General features: G+C 38.7%; 1 long non-coding RNA gene across 1 annotated transcript in view; it reads right to left on the bottom strand.

Moving 5' to 3' along the window:
• LOC140696101 (uncharacterized) overlaps positions 1-20,182 on the bottom strand; it is an 87,657-nt gene that overhangs the window by 12,707 nt on the left and 54,768 nt on the right. The window lies entirely within an intron of this gene.

The following is a 20,182-nucleotide window of genomic DNA, read 5'->3' on the forward strand; positions in this document are numbered from 1 at the left end:
GCACATGTCATTTGTTAACAGTGTAGTCTTTCAAGATATTTCTCTGAAAAAGTGGTGTCTGAAGTTTGATTTATACTGTGTGTATGATAACAGCAGTATGTCTGGATTGGAATGTACCTGATCCTAAAAATGGCCAGATGTGTAGAGTAAGCTCTATGTCAGTGCTGTGCAATAGAAATATAATGCAGGCCACACAGTTAATTTTACACTTTCTAGAAGCTACATTTAAAAAGTAAAAAGGCATGACTGGGACATTGTGCTGTACACTAGAAATGGACACATTGTAACTGACTATACTTCAATAAAAAAAGTTTTCATTAAATTTTAAAAAAGTGAAAAGGAACAACAAGGTCCTTCAGTACAGCACAAGGAACTATATTCAATATTTTGTAATAACTTATAATGAAAAAAATATGAAAGAGAACATATATATATATGTATAACTGAATCACTATGCTGTACATCTGAAACAAACACAACATTGTGAATCAACTATACTTCAATAAAAAGTTTTTTTAAAAACTAAAAAGAAACAGGTGAGATTGGTTTTAATCATGTTTTATTCAATCCAAGATATCCAAAATAGTATAATTTTAATATGCAATTAATATAATAAAATTAATGAGCTAGTTCCCCCTTTTTTTTTTTAGCTGAGTCTTCAAAATCTCACCTGTTTTTTACACTCAAGCATATCTCAATTTACACTGGCCATTATGTTTCACATACTTAGTAACTGTACATGGTTATTGGCTAGTGTAATGGACAGTACAGCTTTAGATAGTTCCATAAGCATGTTAAACTACAGACATAAAATATTCCTCACAAAATTCTGCTTGAGGTAACTGGCTCTTTCTGGATTAAAAATGCATATCATATATATTTATGTAAATATAATAAGATTTGAGGCTAATAATGGCTAAGAAGGGAGCCATGAAGGTATTATGGTTTAATAGACGTACAGTGGATCCTTGGCATGTATAGATTTTATATTTGTAATATTACCTGCCCAAGGGTGACTTGGAAATTTGCTATGATGTGGATTTGAATCAGCCTGACTACAGAAGCAGTCCCTTGGCTGGTGTGTAAACCTGCCTGACTTGTCTTGTCTGTATTTCTCTATTTATCTCATAAGCTTTAATGTTCACTAGAATTGGGAGTCAATTTTTATCATTTGTACTAGTAGCATTTTATAGGAGAAATCATATGCATAGTTGAATATACAGATGTGGGGTCCTGCCCACGCTAACACTGAAGTTTTCACCAATGTCAGCTTTTGATGGAGCTGAGGGGCTTGTTAGATTAGACAGTTCTCCTGTCTCATCCATTTAAGCAAAATCTCCATGAAATGTTATCCTCCATTGATTGAAAGTTTTCATCATAGCATATTGCAATTGTTCTTTCCTCTCTAGATATTGTGCTATCCTATTGTTATTCATTAATATTGCTTAATGAGCCAAAAAGAAAATTCTTACTCTTAATTTAATAAATTATTCCCTTCAGAAACTTTCCATTTTTAAGTTCTTTGAGGGAGGAACAAAAGACCTTTACCTGAAGGTATTTAAGTAAGTGTTCCTCCATCAGATACAACTGACTGTCAGGCACAGAGGGCTAAAGTGTTCCTCAAGGATTTTGCAGACTCACAGCTCCACCTCTTTTTCCTCGGTGTAGAAGAGCCATCTGATGAATATCTCCTAAATTTAGCAATAAGTTTGTGGGTGTTTATTATATTTTAAGTATGTTTTAAGTATTTCATAATTTAAAAAAATTTTTGAAGACAGGTCATACATGTGTCCTCTAATCTCTTTCTGTTAATACAGAGTCCTCAACTGTTGGCACTACTGATCTTTCAGGCCAGATAATTATTTGTTGTTGAGGGCTGTCCTGTACATTCCAGGGCCTTTGGCCTCTGCCCACTAGATGCCAATACCTTCTGTTTTTTCATTTCTGTTCCCACAGTCATTACTTATTTTGGGCCCTCATCACCTCTCACCTAGAATCCACATCAGTCCCTGAACTAGCTCATGTATCCAAGAGCCTGCCTTGTAAATACACCCCCCATATATCAAAAGAATAAAAGAATAATATCTATCATTTATTTAGCCTCTACCACGTGTCATGCAAGTGGTGAGTGCACTCATTTGTCAACTCTTGTCTGACACAGCGAAACTGAGAAGTTAAATGACTTACCCCAATGACACTGCTAATGAGAATAAGGCAAGATTCAAATTTAGGTCTGTTTAACTTCAAAGCCTGTGATCTTTATGTTATCAAACTGCCTACACGTGACGTCTTCCTAAAACATGAATGGAACTTGTTTCTTCCTTTTTACACTTTCGGTGGCTTTCCAGTGCATTTCACAGGCAATATGATCTGTCCATTCCTTTCGGCATCCTGCTCCCATAAGCATCCATGCACATTGTATTCTTATCTCACTGGATGGTGACCATTTTTCCAAATGGGCCATGCATGTTCCTATTTTTATGTGTTTCTTCAACTGATTCCTCAACTTGAAAAGCACTTTCCAGCCCCTTTCTTCCCTAAAATTCAAATCACTTTTAAAATTCTACCTTAAATATGTATTTTTCAGTGAAATCTTTCTGACATGCCCAGGATGAATTGTTTCTTCTTTTTCACTTCCATAGCATAAGGCTTATTACACTTGCTTTGACATCATTCTGTTTTATTGAGTACTTTTCTGCATATCTGTCTGCAGATACATGGAAGGCAGGGATCACTCCTTATTCACACTCTGCCCCATCCAAAAAAGATTGAGGCAACTAGAGGCTTCCAGCTCTGTATTTCCTAGAACACATCATCACATCCTGGTTTTTAGAAAACACACACACACACACACACAACTACTACTACTCCTCAAAAAAAAATTGAATACATGGATAAATGAATAAGTGAATACATGACAAAATGTTTGTAATGTGTTTTTTCCCCCTGGCTACATGCATTATAGAAAGTTTGGAAAGTACAGGGAAAATAAGTAATTCACATGCTAACCACATATATATCCATATTTCTACCACATAGATTTTAGAAAATATCCCCTGGTTAGCTGATGTCCAGAAATGTCTTAGAGCAAGCTACAGATTTAATGCAATTTCTATCAAATTAACCATGACATTTTTCACAGAATTAGAACAAATAATCCTAAAATGTATATGGAACCATAAAAGACTCAGAACTGTCAAAGCAATCCTGAGTAAAAAGAACAAAGCTGGAGGCATAACCCTCCCAGACTTCAGACAATACTACAGAGCTACAGAGGGGAAGGTATAGCTCAGTGGTAGAGTACCTCACAGCATGCAGGAGGTCCTGGGTTTATCCCCAGTACCTCCATTAAAGAGAAATAAATAAAAACCTAATTACCTCCCCCACCTAAGTAAAAAATAAATAAGATTTTTTTTAAATTTTAAAAATACTACAAAGCCACAGTAATTAAAACAGTGTAGTACTGGCATAAAAACAGATATATAGATCAATGGACTAGAATAGAGAGCCCAGAAATAAACTCTCACACCTATGGTCAGTTAATCTTCCACAAAAGAGGCAAGAGTATACAGTGGAGAAAAGACAGTCTCTTCAACAAGTTGTGTTGGGAAAGTTAGACAGCCACATGTAAATCAATGAAGTTGGAACACTCCCTCAACCCCACACAAAAATAAATTCAAAATGGCTTAACAGTTTAAATATATGGCTTGACACCATAAACCTTCTAGAAGAGAATATAGGGAAAACATTCTCTGGAATAAATTGTAGCAACGTTTTCTCAGGTCAGTGTCCCAAGGCAATAGAAATAAAAACAAAAATAAACAAATGGAACCTATTCAAACTTATAATCTATTGCACAGCAAGGGAAACCATAAGCAGAACAAACAGACAATCTCTGGAATGGGAGAAAATATTTGCAAACAATGTGACTGACAAGGGCTTAATTTCAAGAATATAAAAATAGCTCATACAGCTTGGTAACAAAAAGCAAACAACCCAATCAAAGACTGGGCAGAAGATCTAAATAGACATTTCTCCAAAGAAGACATACAGCTGGCCAACAGGCACATGAAAAGATACTTAACGTTACTAATTATTAGAGAAATGCAAATCAAAACTACAATCAGGTATCACCTCACACTGGCCAGAATGGCCATCATTAAAAAGTCTACAAATAGACTGGGTGAAATAGAGCAGGACCCTGTGGAGTCCTCCCTGGAACAAATACTTCCTGTGTCCTCCATTTCTTGTTAGTAGGACTTAGGCTGCATTCAGCCTCCTTGACCTTCCCTGAGTTCCAAAGGGCAGATTCAAAGAGAGAAGGGAGGGAAATGCAGAGACAAAGGAGGCACAATCAAGAAAAAATGGTGCAGCCTTGGGGCAGGTTCCTGGTTCCTCCTCAAGTAATGCATATAGCAATATCTTTGAGTTCTTCTGCAGGAACCAGGGCCCCCACACAGGTGGAGGATGGCAACTTCAGGCTGAGCACAAGACTCCTGGAACACCACCCTGTTACCACACTACCAACCAATCAGAAGAAAGCCAATCACATACCTTGCAGCCATCACCCCAAATTTTGCCTATAAAAACTTTTCCCTGAAAACTATCAGAGTTTGGGTTTTTCAAACACTAGCTACCTGTTCTCCTTGCTTGGTCCTGCTCTTTCTCTGCTACAAAGCAAACAAAAAAAGTCTACAAATAACAAGTGCTGGAGAGAATGTGGAGAAAAGGGAACCCTCCTACACTGTTGGTGGGAATGTGAATTGGTACAGCCACTATGGAAAACAGTGGAGCCACTATGGAAAACACTATGGAGATCCCTTAAGAAACTAAAAATAGAGTTACCATATGATCCAGCAATCCCACTCCTGGACATATATCTAAAGAAAACTATAATTTGAAAAGATACATGCACCCCAATGCTCATAGCAGCACTATTTATAATAGCCAAGACATGGAAGAAACCTAAATGTCCATCAACAGAAGAATAGATAAAGAAGATGTGGTATGTATACAATGGAATACTAATAAGCCATAAAAAAGAATGAAATAATTCCATTTGCAGCAACATGGATGGACCTAGAGATTATCATATTAAGCAAAGTAAGTCAGGCAGAGAAAGACAAATACCATTTGATATCACTTATATTTGGAAACTATAAAAATGGTACAAGTGAACTAATTTACAAAACAGAAACAGACTCATAGACATAGAAAACAAACTTATGGTTAACAAAGGGGACTCAGGGAAGGAATAAATTAGGAGTTTGGGATTAGCAGATACAAACTACTGTATATAAAATAGATAAACAACAAAGTCCTACTGTGTGGCATGGGAATTATACTCAATATCCTATAATAAACCATAATGGAAAAGAATATGAAAAATAATATATATATATATTTGAATCACTTTGCTGTACACCAGAAACTAACACAACATTATAAATCAACCATACTTAAATTAAAAAAAAAAAAAGAAATGGCTTAGAAAATCACCAATATATGTCATATGGTCTAGAGTGGCCCTAAGGAGCAGAAGGTCACAGCTGTACAGATCCCTGTCCTCTCAGAAGAGTGCACTTGTATCAGGTGAGGTTGGACACATTGAGGGACTATACAGATATTTTTATGTAAAGGTATAAATTCAAAAGCTACAAAGGGGTATGAAGTGAAAAATAAATCTCCCTCTACGCTTGTCTTTTTGCCACTTAATTCCTCTTCCCAGAGACAACCATTGCTTTCAATTGATTTTACAGATTTTAAAAGATGACTATTCCAAATAATCCTTATTTGGAAAAATAATTTTTATACAGTACTCTCAGGTCTTAGACAAAAGCTGCTATTAAAAATCTAATATCTAACTAACTACTATATATAAAATAGATAAACAACAGGGTCTTATTATACAAAACAGGGAACTATATTCAATATCTGGTAGTACCCTATAATGAAAGAGAATATGGAAAATAATATATGTGTGTGTATAACTGAATCTCTACACAATACACTAGAGACTAATACAACATTGCAAACTGACTATATTTCAATAAAAAACTAACATCTAAATAATAACTCTGATTTAGCCAGAATGAATGGTAAATTGATTTTGTGAAGTAGAAATTCTTTTTCCACACAGGTGAATGGATAGTCTTGAGGTTGTAGTGAACATGCCTGCACTTGTCCACTATGGTGCTTTTTGCTTCTTTTCTTTTCTGGAGAAAAATCACATAACTATGTAATTTGACACCTTTAAAACTGTCCCCAAATTATTTCTTTGTTTTCCAAATTGGCTCTTTCCCTATTTTAAAACTTTTGAATTCCTCAAATCACTAATTCTGTCACTTGCTTCCTCACTTTAAGCAGATAACCTTGTCTCCCCTTCACAGGGAAAAAGAAATCATCATCAAGATTTTCTCACATAACAACCTTCTTTCTGTGAAGCAGACGCACATGTGTGAGTTTTGGAAGGAACATCCCATGGTCCATTTTGAATGGAAGGAGATGTTCTGAGGTGTGGATCTATATTAAGTCATAAGCAAAGTCAGGTGACAGGGAAAAAAAGATCGAAAGTTGTGACAAGGAGATATGAGGAAGGAGGTGCATGGATGGACATCTTTAGATTGTGCCCAGAGTGTGAGAATAACTGTGTCCCATGTGGATGCTTGTCAAGGACTCCTACAGAGGAGAGTCTCAATAATTAGGTGGACAAAATGGCCTTCCCTAGGCATCTAAGTGTTTGTTCAAAAGCCTTATTTAAAAATGTTCCATGGTGGCAGGGAAGGAGATTATGCATAGGCTCAACATCAGCTTCCTCCAGTGCGGCTGACTTGGCTATTTCAACTTCTTAGTACTTGACATACCTGCAGCAGCGACCAATAACTGAGCCCCGATCCAGCCTGCAGCCCTGGAAAATCAACCAGCCATCTAGGGGCAGACTGACTATGTAGACCTCTTTCCATCATGGAGAGGGTGGCAATATTTCCATACTGTAAATATATATTTACTATAGATGTAGGTTTATTCTCCCTGCATGCCAAATTTCCCCCTGCATCATTACCTATAGTCCCACTAAGTACCTAGTCCATTGTTATGGTATTCCATTAACCATGGCTTCTGACCAGGGAATTTGTTTATTGATGAATGAAGTAAAGCACTGAACTAATACTATTTAGATTCACTGGCCTTACCATGTATCCTATCACCTAAAAGTGGGAGGGGGGGGTTAGAAAGGCAGACGGTCCTTTGGGAGACCCAGTTAAGGTACCAGCTTGAAAACCACACTGTGTGAGGGTATAATGCTATCAGTCAGGATGCAGTAAATGCAAATCTTCCAAGCCCACAACACACAGGCCCATAATCCCGTAGATGTGAAGTAGGAGTGACACTTCCCACTAAAAAAACCTAATGACCCACTCCCTAAATTTTTCCTTTCTGTCCCTGCAACTTTTAACTCTGCTGGTCCAACAGTCTTTTTATCCAAGGGAGGAGTGAGTTTATCAGGAGACACAAAACTAGTTACAATGAACTAGAGGCTGAGACTGACACCTGGTCTTTTTGGATTCCTCATGGGGGATTACATGTATTGTCTTGGGTGCTTGATTTTGATTTTAAAGGGAAATTAGGGTTTCTACTATACAATGAAGGCAAGCAGGAGCCTATTTGGGACCTAGAGCATCCTTGCCTCCTATTACTACCATGCGCAGTGGTAAAAGCCAATGGAATATAAAAATGGATTAAAACCAAATTACTTTTGTATAGCACAGGGAACTATATTCAATATCTTGTAATAACCTTTAATGAAAAAGAATATGAAAATGAATATATGTATGTATATGCATGACTGGGACATTGTGCTGTACACCAGAGATTGACACATTGTAACTAACCATACTTCAATTAAAAAAAAAACCAGTGGAAAATCTCAGGAATGTTTATGTCAGAGTCAAAAAGCTCAGACCTTTTAGGAGAGAAGGTTTGGGTCATTTCAGCAGGTAAATGATTTCAATCATTTAAGCTTCTGGCTGAGAGCAAAGGGAGCACAGACTAAGTAGGGGCAGAAGAAAGTTACAAACACCGGTTACAGCCTCGTGGCCTGTGGCGCCATCCTTATTTTCTTCCTTGGTCTGTTCTTTTTTCTCTTGACCTTTTCATTTGAGGTTAACTTCACACTTTAGTCCATCAATTGCAGGGTATCAATACTGAGTTGTGACTTAGCCAGAGGAGGAAAAACATTAACCAAAGAGAAATGAAGTTAATGATGAGATTCCGTGTCTTGGAGAGAGAATGAAGGTAACTTCTTTTGTACAAGAAATGATGGCATTAGGAGAGGCAGGAGCATGTTGTTGCAATTTGTGGCTTGAAATTTTAAGTGTGGGGAGAAGGATGAATGCACGCTGAAGAGCCAAAGGAATGAACAGTGACAATATTGCTAATTGGATCGTTCCACAGCTTTTCATTCCGTTGTCGCATGCCTTCCTGCGCTTCAGAAGCTGAGAAGCTAAAGACTATGTTTCCTAGATTTGCATGAAGTGTAGCAAGGGTTACTCCTGCTTCTGCCAGACAGATGCACCTTCGCCAGACTTGGCAGGCAGAAGTGAGCATCACAAGGCAGAGTTCACGTGGTTCTTCTTGGCAAGCGCAGATGCAGAGGCTTTTGTTTTTTCTGCTGCAGCTGTTGTGGAGGTTCTAGTGACCAGATCCTGGATTCATGGGTAGCAGGCAGCAGGTGATGGCAGCAAGAACATATCTGCTGGAACGTTCCCATGATGCGGCTGGGCCTTTCTCCTGGCTGTGCTGTCGATGACTGTGCAAAAACCAAGGTTGCTTCCTTAGCCTTCCCAGACAGCCTGTAAACTAACCAACACCCTGTAACAAACCCTTTTCTGCTTAAGCTAGGGAGAGAGTACTCCGATGTCTAAAATTAGTACTCTAGGCAGGTGGGTATAGCTCAGTGGTAGTGTGTGCTTAGCATGCATGAGGTTCTGGGTTCAATCCCCAGTACCTTCATTAAAAATAAATAAATAAAGTTAGAAAATCTATTTTTAAAAATTAGTATTGTAACTAACATGTTTCTAAACTAGAGTATGGCAAAGGTGATAAGATTCCCTAGTTTGAGAGAGGGAGTGAGTGTTTGAGATTCAGACACAATAACCCCCTCACCTCCTGTTCAGTCCTCAACCACTGAAATCTGGCCTTTACCTCCTCCACTACTGCCTTTGTTAAGATCACCAAGACTTCCCTGATATAACCCCTTGGCAGCATTTGACCCTGTTGCTCACCTAACACTTCCAGAAACATCTCCCTCCCTTTAGCTTTGATGTACACAATCTTCTGGTGTCCTTCCTTTTTCCTCTGTTCCTCCTCAGTGTTCTTTGAGGGGTCTTCTTTCTCTGCTGCTGATGATTGAAAGATGAGTATTCCTCAGAGTTCTCTACCAAATCTGCTCCTCTTCTTACTCTACATATTACTCAGGGGGGATTTTAGATTTTTTTTCTACTCCTATGGCTTTGGTTAATTGCTGTCCAATGCTGACTTTCAAATTTATTTCTTCAAGACAGTTACTCCTCCTCAGGACCACTGCATTCTGAATATCCCTACTTCAGTGGCTCAGAACCACGTGAATCATAAGACAGACACATCAGAACCCATTAGCTTCCTCCTCTCCCCTCATCAAAATCCCTCGAACTAGCAAAGTACTTCATTATATTCCCTACCCTGGTAGACAGCATCACTGTCAGCAGGAGTGCTCAAACCAGAAACCATGTGTCAGCCTTCACTTTCACCCTCCTGTGCTTAACCAACCAGTCCTCAAGTCCTACAACTTCCACCTCCCAAATATCTCTCTGTTCATCTCTACTGCCTTAGTTTTAGATACCATCATCTCCAGCCTGGCTTACCACAACAGCCTCTGAAACCGTCTCTTCCTCCCATCTTGCCTCCTTCCTAGTTCATTCTTCATATTGAAGACAGATCGATACATCCAGAACAATGCCAAGTCACGTCTTTCCCCACCCACAGAATAAATAATCTTAACCCCCTTCACCAGGCTTCTAAGGTTTTCCATGGGTTGGTTTCTCCAGCATCATTTATTATACTCCTTGCTTCCTTTCCAGCACATGTGCCCAGCCTAACTCAACTTCTCTCACGTCAAGAACTAGATGAAAGCATTTATGTAGATTAGTTAATGCAACCCCTCATTCTACTGACCAAAAAAGCCAGCTAATTCCTCACTATACTGACAAAAAGAGCCGGCTCAAGAAGCAGGCTGCATCTCATATATAGAAGGTCACCCAGTTTGTTAAAATTAGAATCTGGATTGGAATCTAGATCTCCTGACTTCTCAACTAGCATTGATAATAAATCAGCAGTGCACAGACTAGAGAAAATTGACAGTAATGAAAACAAACACATTTTGGAAAAAAGTACTTCACCCTCTTCAGAATTTAGTTATTACGACTTTGATTTGAGGAATAGTTTCACCAAGTTCTAAAACAATTTTTAACATTTCAAGCAGGGTCATGTAAGAAAAGAATTCATGTTTTACGGGGCTATAAGCTTAAATAATTGAGGCAGAGGGCTCATTAAGAAAAAGGTTAAAATATATTACATTTGCAAATGTTATAAGAACATGTGAACACGCTGCTGGGGCCTGGTGGTAGCCAGCCTCCCATGATGAAGATTTCCCTATTCCCTGGTATTCATGCCCTTGTATAATTCCTCTCCAATACTGTATTGAGACTGGTCTGTGAGAGCAAGAGAACATAGTAGAAGTGATGTCACTTTGAAGGCTAGGTTATAAAAGACATTATGACTTCTAATTCTCTCTCTCTTGGATTATTCACTCTGGGGAACCCAGCTACCATGTTGTGAGAACCCCAAGGAGCCCTGTAGAGAAGCCCATGTGGGGAAAAACTGAGGCCCCTAGCCCACAGCGACGTGAGTGAGCCATCTTGGAAGCAGATCCTCCAGCCCTGCTCAAGAATTTAAATAACTGAATCCTTGGCTACAAACTCATGTGATATTCTGGGCCAGACTACCCAGATAAACTTCTCCCTGATTCCAGACTCAGAAACTGTGTGAGATAATAAGTTATTGTTTTAAGTTGATAAGTTTTGGAATAATTTGTTATACAGAAATTGGTAACTAATACAGGTTCCTCGTGGGTCCTTGGATGAGGCCCATGCAGGTGAGAGGCCTAGAAGTTTGAATTTCATAAGCTTTATGATAAATTGGTCTCTGCCCTGGTTAATGGCTAAGTCTATTAGGTTGTTGTGACAGCTAGTTTTCTACCAAAATTTGTTCTTTCTTCCACAGAGGCTGTAACTAGGTCATGCCTGTCCAGCCAGGAGCCACAATGCCCAGCCTTCTCTGCAGCTGAGTATTTCATGTGGCTAAGCTCTTGTTAATAGAATGCAGCAGAAGTAATCTGTGCCATTCTGGACTGTGCCTTCAAGAGGATAGGCACTGCACCCCTTTCCTCCTTCTCATGGGCTGGGATGGTGACCAGCAGAATAAACCTAGAAGCCACATGTTGAAGGTGGCAGAATCTCTGCCTGGCTGAGTCCCTGAGTGACCCCATGGAGCACAGCCTCTACCCCTCCAGGCTGCAACAGCCCCCGGAACAATTTTGCTAGAGAGAAACAAACTTCTATTATACTTGAGTGACTGTCTTTTAAGGTTTATGTATTAAAACAAGTGAACCCAAGTGAACTTATTTACAAAACAAAGACATATTCATAGACATAGAAAACAAACTTATGGTTTACCGGGGGATGGGGAGGGATAAATTGAGAGTTTGGGATTTGCAGATACTAACTACTATATATAAAATAGATAAACAACAAGGTCCTACCTTATAGCACAGGGAACTATATTCAATATCTTATAATAACCTATAATGATAAAGAATGTGAAAAGGAAAAAATACATAAATGCATAACTGAATCACTATGCTGTACACCAGAAACTAACTTAACATTGTAAATCAACTATACTTCAATTTAAAAAAAGGAAACAAACCAAAAAAAAAACCAAAAACAAAAAACGAACAAAAAAACAAGTGAATCTACTCTAACTAATTCGTTATGTTAGTTCAAAATTTAGATACCAATTTTTACCCCCAGGGCCTAGTCTTGGTGTTATTTATTTCTGTACCTGTTTGTTAATTTATTAGCTTTTTACTCTGTAAAATGCCAAACAACCAAAGTAGAGGAAATGAGGCCTAATGTACCCATCACTAAACTTTCAACGTTTATGTTATAAGCCCATTCCTATTTCCTGCATGTATGTGCCATTTCCTACATTTTAATGGTCATTTGTATGTCATCAATATCCTTTTTCCCCTTGGCTCCCTTCTGGATTATTTTAAAGCAAATCTCAGAATCTCAATCAACATATTTCATTGGAGATATTTTAAATGTCATATAAGAAACCTCCTTTCCTGGAACTCAGTGCTTTCTGTGAAACCGGGGCTATTGAAAAAAGCCAATGCCCCATTGCTCGACAGCACATAATGAGGACATTGCAACCTGCAAGGTTAAGCTCACCTGCCAGTGTGAGAGGCACAACCTGTCCCTATAGTCTACCAGAATCTACCTTCAACCCCTCCAAGCTGGAAGCTTTGAGCCTATAAAGGGAGCTTCCCGTGTCTGGCAGGTGGAGAGTATGAAGTAATCCACAACAGGTTGAGAACTTCTGTTCAGATGACTTGAGTTCTAAACGTCTAAACCTTGATCAGCTACTTACTGGTTGTATGCCCTTCAACCATTTCCTTAATTATTCAGATCCTCACATTTTCTCATTTATTAGATGGAGATGATACCTATTATATCACTGGGTTGATATAATGAAATCTCCTAAGGTTTTTTAAATCATAAACTTTATATGATGATCAGTTTATAACATGGAAGTAAAACAAGCTGTTTTAAATTCTTATTTAATGTTTCCCTATAGAGTAGAATTTAAAGTCACTTAAGCTGTAGGACTCAATTAAAATCAGTGTTATTGGTGGGACTAATTATTTTTTCTAAGTGGTTTTTTAAATATGAATCCGCACCACCATCCCATGAAAGGGAAAATGACGCTGCAGTTTGTATTTCTGAATCTCTTGTGCCTGAGAAAATTGGGCAGCACCATGGTGAGCTCCTGCAGGGCAAAGAGTAAATTTATCCAAATTTTCCCCTTGGTTGCTTAGCTTCTGCCCACCGCCAACAAGATCCAGATTTTGACCTAGACAGTTCTGGATAATCTGGGATATGGAGATTTCCAGATCTTACTGACTCCCTCAGACACCAGAATGTCTCTTTCTGCATTACTGAGCTCAATTCCAACTGGGTCACAGTGTCAGGCAAGGTACGTGTTGGCAGGGGAAGAGGTAAAGCAGGTTGTCTTGCTTGGCCACACCGTGGGCTCCCCAAGCTCATGGTGCCTGCTCAGCAGCCTCTGATGTCTCACTCAGACCTCCTTAGCCTTCACCCTAGTCTCTGACCTTGCCTCTTCCTCTTCTTGGCCTCTCTGTTTTCCCCCTCCTTTTACACTAGTTCGGTAACATCATCATAGCACTATTTTTAAAAAGGAAGTGTACAGTAATTCATGTGAAAAGTAAGCAATTTGTTTTTTTTCCTATCCTGTTGAATCTGCATGCAATGTCTTTCCTTTCTTGTTTCTGTTTTTAAATTACATTATAAACACCTGGCCAGTTAGAGTGTTCCTGTTTTTTTAACTTTAAATTTAGAATAGTTTGAGATTTACAAGAAAGTTGCAAAGATAGTACAGAGAGTTCCCCCATCTACCCCTCACTCAGTTTCCCTTACTGTTAGCATCTTACATTAGCAGGCTACATTTGTCACAACTGAAAAACCAACATTGATACGTTGCTAACGAACTAAATTCTAGACTTTATTTGGATTTCACTAATTTTTCCACTAATGTCCTTCTTCTGTTCCAGGATCCCATCCAGAACACCACATTATATTTAGTCACTATGTCTCCTTAGACTCCATTGATCTGTGACAATTTTTAAGGCTTTCCTCATTTTTCATGACCTTGGCAGTTTTGAGGATTACTGGTTAGGTACTTTGTACAATGCCTTTTAATTTGATTTCTCTCTCTGGTTAGACTGGTGTTACAGGTTTTGGAGAGGATGGCCACAGAAAAGTACCATTCTCATCACATCGTATCAGGGATATATGCTATTATTATGACTTACCACTGGTTATGTTAACCTTGCTCACTTAGTTTAGGTAGTGTTTGCTAGGTTTCTTCACCATGTAGTAACTTTCCTCCCTATACTCTATACTTCTATTACCATGAAGTAATTTTCCCCCCTATACTCAAATGACTAAACTCAGCCCACACTCAAGAGAGGAAGAGAGAGCAAGCTCCACCTCCTGGAAAGGAAATAGCTACAACAATTATTTGGAATTCTAATAGAAAGAAGATTTATCTCTTGTCTCTTGCTCATTTTTTCAGTCATTTATTTATATCAGTTTGGACTCCTGGACATTTATTTATACTTTGGGCTATACTTCAATATTACTTTATTTTTTGCTCTCAAATTCTTCCAGGTTTCTTTTGGGAGTTCTGTCACTTTGGCTCCCATATCTCCTTCACGTGACCCATTCTTTTGTTTTTGAGAACAATAGGATGCTTCATGTTGTATTTTCTTGTATTCTCCCTGTCCCAATTTTAGAATCAGGCATTTTCCTAAAGAATTTTCATTCTTTTTATTAGAGAATATATTATAATTCAAAATCTAGGCACTGGGCATTGCTACTACTGGGAAGAAACGTGTATATATATATCAATATATATCTCTATATATATCCCACATATATATATAAATTCTGTACATTTTAGTATGAGCCATTTGCTTGCTCTATAAGCTTAATTGTGAAAAGCAAATACATAAAAATTTTTGTGAGGTTATTACAGAAAAGTGAATGTGATAGTATAATGTATTTATATGAATTACAGAAAGTTCTCATTCCATTAAAATAATCTCAAGCAGAAAAATCTCTTAAATCCATTTAAAATATAATTCAATTTGACAAAATTTAATTTGAACATAACTTTTCATCAACACACATTATCTCAATCAAGTTTTTCTCTTTGGATTTCAAGTTCACAGGACAGAATTGATCATAATCAGCTCATGGCATGTTATCATTGTTGGTCCATGCAATGTCCCTCTCTAATTTTGTTAATTCCATTTCATCATCATACTCCACTTCCATTTTCACTGTCCCCAAAGGTCACCTTTCTAGTGTATTAAATGAGTGTCTTTTTTTGTATGTGTTTTTGTAAAATGTGTTTTATTTTCTGTCTGTCCTTCTCAATTATAAAAACAGCATTTTGTTACATAGCTCATTCTGTTTTTTACTTTAAAAGTTAATAGACTTTATTTTATTTTTCCCATTTTCTTTTAATGATATTTAATTTTCAGGTAGGAAAGCATTTGTAATGAGTTAAAATTGAATTGGACACTCAGTTTATTGCATTTGGTTTTACCTTATCTGAGAAATATTATAATAATGGGGAAGTAATAAAGATTGACTTATGTAGTTTATAATTAATAGATTTTATTTTTTTAGGTTTACAGAAAAATTGAATGCAAAGTACAGAAAGCGCTTATATACTCCTGCCCTCTCCTGCCCAGTTTCCTTTATAACAACATTCTGCATTAGTGATTAACTTTTGAACTTTAGTTGTCTCAGAAATGAAGAATAGGACGCTACTGTGTGGAAAGGGAAACTTTTGACTCTTAATAAATAACAGTACTTTTCTCTGAATGGAAATAAAAGAGAAGTCTTGGAATATGGAGGTAGGTACCATGAGACTCCAAAATCTATTATATAAATAGGAGCAGGGTCATTTAAAATTTCCTTTTCCTTCTGATTTTAAAACAACTCTTGACTCATCTTCAAAGAGAATAAGAATAAAGGTCATTACAGACATCAATCATAGCCAGCTCTGTGATTTTATACTTGTGAGAACTAATTTACAAGTAAGTTCTCAATTCAATTCTTCGCATTAAATTGAAAATGAAAACTGCATCTGAGAGGAAGAATCAGCATCTGAAGAAAGACGATTGAAGTTCTTCTCATGGTGACTCTCATGGGAAGATGTTGTAGGACACTAAGATACTCAGAGGCAAAAGAAATTTCTGTCTCTGCTAGTGAGGCTGTAGGAAAACAGGCACCCTCTACATTTCTGGGAAATAATGGAAAATCCCTCTGAGAGGCATTTCGGCAACACTGATCAAATTTTTATATGCATCTATACTCGGATCCAAGGAAATGCTCTTCAGTTTGGACTCAATCTGGGAAGTTATTTCTTGTCAAAAGGAAATGAACCAGGTGTGATTCTCACTGAAAACCTCAGTAGAAGCAGAGCACAGAGATGCTTGGTCAGAGATGGATGCAAAGCTCTGAGCATAGAAAAGGGGCCACTGCCCAGCGTAGGGCTGGCGGCAGGCTCAGCACAATGTATTTAAGGAAAACGAACCCCTACAGCCATCGTCCAGAGAGGTACGTCAGTAAGTCTGAACTTTGAGCAACTGCCGATGCAGATCTGAGAATTCTTTTAAAGGACTTGTAAAGCGGCTATTGTTCCTGGGCAAATGGGTGTGTGGTAAGAACAGAGTGAGTTATTTGGAGGAGGATCAGCAAAGCCTAGAAGTGAAACCTAGTTGGGGAACCCAGTCTCCTGAGAGTTGTCTAAGAATTTCCATCACTTTTTTAGTGGAGACATTGGACTATGACACTAGAATGCCTCCAAGCAGTAACTGTTCTATAGTATTAGGTGTGGTTATAATTAGTGAATGGCATGTGTTTTCTTTTATATTGTGATTCAGTCAGTTTCAATTAGTCTTTGTATTGTTTTTATAATACAATATAATATAACATTTATTGTATTATAAAGCCCCTCCAGTATTGTAATAGATAATGATCAGGGCTGGTGGACCCAAATAATGATTGCAATCAGTTGTCTGAATGAGGTGACTAGGTGGGCCATGGGCCCGGTAGCATGGTGCCTGAGTGTTTTGTCTGGAATGCTGCCTGTTACCCCGGTGCTGGGCAAGGAGTAATGTTCATCATGGTGACTCTGGCCCCCAAACTGCCACTTTATGTTTAGTCTGTTCTGTGCCAAAACACAAGTAAGTTTCAACTTTTAATGCTCAAAAGCAATGGTTCTCTAACATTTCTGTGTATCAGGATTACCCTGAGTGCTATTAAAATACACATTGCTGGGCTCCCCCCTCAGAGATTCTGATTCAGTAGGTAGACTGGAACTCAAGAATTTGCATGGTAAGCTTACATTATCTGGAACATTCAGAAATATTTCTCATTCCTCATGATGCTCAATTTAGAACTGAAGATGTCATTGCCAAGTGACATGGAAAGCAAGGTGCTCCTTACAGCTGACCTTACCTCCTCTCCAGCACCAAAGCCTCTGGGATCACTCTGCTATACTTCCTCCATTCTTTACTGACACCCACCTCCAAATCAGAATCTAAAATGGGGATTTCACTCTCCTCTGTTATTAATTTGTCTCTTCTCTTTCCTCTAGTTCTTGGTGCTAATACACGTATAAGAACAGTGACTAATAGTGACTAATATTAACTAATATACAGCGGTATGTAATTGAACAATTGTATTTTAGGAGCAAAGACGGGGCAATCAAGACAGACCCTTAATACTTCAACTAACTAACTAACTAAATAAATAATTCTGAAGTATGAAAAAGAAGGAAAGAAAGAAAGAAAGAAAGAAAGAAAGAAAGAAAGAAAGAAAGAAAGAAAGAAAGAAAGAAAGAAAGAAAGAAAGAAAGAAAGAAAAAAGAGAAAGAGAGAAAGGAAAGAAAGGAAAGGAAAGGAAAGGAAGGAAGGAAGGAAGGAAGGAAGGAAGGAAGAGAAAAGAAAGAAAGAAAGAAAAGAAAAGAAAAGAAAAAAAAGAAAATGAAAAGACCCATGGTGGAATGGAAATGTAAGTTCAATCTTGACAGAGGGATGGCGTTTGGCTGGGCTGGGCAGATGGGAGACAGTGTACATTTCAGACAAAGGCAGCATCTTGGGCAAAGGCCCAGAGGCAGGACAGGTAGAGAGACAGGCCTGAGAGAGGGGTGTGTTCTGGAGAGAACTAGGGAAGAAGACTGAATAGGCAGGTGGGGCATGAGATCCAGGCAGAGCTCAGGGTAGGTTTAGTAAGACACCGGAAGGCGGTGAAGGTTTTAGAGAGATTAAAGTCCTGCTTCGGACAGACTAGTTGGCTGACAGAGTGTGCAGGATGGCTTGACAGTGGAGGCCACCCAGCAGGCTACTCTGGAAATTCAGATCTGTGCCAGCCAGGAAATTCTGCCCTATAACCTGACATCTGTCTGATTCACAGTCTAGTCATCCCTAGATATTACCTCAGTGTGTCTGGGTGAGCTAGGCCACATCATGTTCTGCTTCCTTTCTTATATTTAAACTGTCTAAAAATCACTTTCACTTACTTGCAATATTCTGCATGTAATTGCTCAAACTGATTTAAAAAGCTTACCTTTTTAAGCTTAAAAATCTACTCTTCCCGTTTCACAGTATTTGTTACTGTTTCTAAACCAGCCTTTGGTGTCTTTGTACCACCTCACTTTCTCAGCCCTCCTAGCCTTTCTTTCCAGCCTCAGTAAACTTTTCTCCCTCCTTTGATAATCTAAACCTAAATTATCTTTACATTCTTTATCCACCTGGCTTAGTTTAGAGGCATCTTTTGCCTAATGATCAAACTCACTAAAATACACAGTGACAGATGGTCCCACCACCCCAATGTTGCTTCCACTTAATGATTCCACATATATGATTCATAGATAATCTCAGAATAAAAACAGGATATTTCCCTCATTTGGATAAGGGAATATGAGCTCTGTTCCTGATGTTATATGTGTAACCACATTTCTTTTCTCTAAGTCATACTGATGAAACACAAAACAGCAGCGTGTAGTTCAGTCTTCACCAGCAAAATATAGAGTTCCCAGGCCTCAGATCCTTCACAGACAGTAGGGTTTTTGCTTCAGAGGGTGTCTGCCTGGCTCCTGGCACCCTCACTTCCTTCCCTCATTTCCCTGTGGTACCCACTGCTCTGACATCCCCCTCACTCCCAAATAGGCCTCTTCTTGGTTGCTCCTTAGTTCAATCCTTAATGGTTGTCATGCCCCCCTTCTCTCCCAGCTTACCCTCCTCCTGGGCCCCAGAGCAGATGTGCTTTTTGTTCTGCACTTTTCAGGGGCTCTGTTCTTCATTACTACCTCTTTCCAGAAATAAAACATGAGCCTGGAGCCTGGGCTGAACTGCAATCCCAGAGACACCTCACTGGGCTGCCTCAGAGCCATTCTCTCCCTCTGATCTCCTCCTGTGCACCCAGATGAGTGTGTGTGCGCTTCAGAGACAGACAGAATCATGAATTACATGGCAAAATTTCTATAGCTGACTTCATAAAATTTGGGCAGTTTTACCACAGTTTCTACAACTGTAAAATTCTGTCTTCAGTAATTCGGAAATGACAGGGAGGTACATTTCCCCACCCATCCTGTTTCTTACTCCTTCCCTCAGTACTTATATATGTAGCCTCAATGTGTTCAGGAATAGGGTTTCTGAAATTCTCATTCAAAACCAGGTGAAACTCTCGGCACCTCAAGCACCATCAAAATATCTAAATTCCCAGTGTATACAAATTAGGTCCCATTCATTCATTCAAAATGTATTTTTGAGCATCTATTCTGTGCCAGGCATTCTTCTTAGCGCTGGGCCGACAGCAGGCAGACAAAAATCTCTGCTCTCAGAGAATGTATGTATAAACAGACATTTCAGACAATGACACGTGCCATGAAGAAAAGAACACATGGCAACATGATAATGATGGGAATGGTGAGGGAGGCCTCTCTGAAGAGTGACTGATCTGAGACCACCATGACAAGAAAGAGGCAGCCTAGGCAAAGAGTACTACAAGCAAGAGGAAGGTGAAGTGTAAAGTTGGGAGTGGGAGGGCCAGTGAGCCCAGAATGTAATGGACATGAGGGACAAGGAGTGAAGAGAGTGATGGGGTGTGAGATAAGAGAGGCAGGTAGGGGTCATATCGTACAGGGCCTTGTAGACCCAGGTAAGGAGGTTGAATTTTATCTGAGTACTACAGGAAGCCACTACAGA

This window comes from Vicugna pacos, chromosome 1 (genome assembly GCF_048564905.1).
Source record: "Vicugna pacos chromosome 1, VicPac4, whole genome shotgun sequence".
Taxonomy (NCBI): domain Eukaryota; kingdom Metazoa; phylum Chordata; class Mammalia; order Artiodactyla; family Camelidae; genus Vicugna; species Vicugna pacos.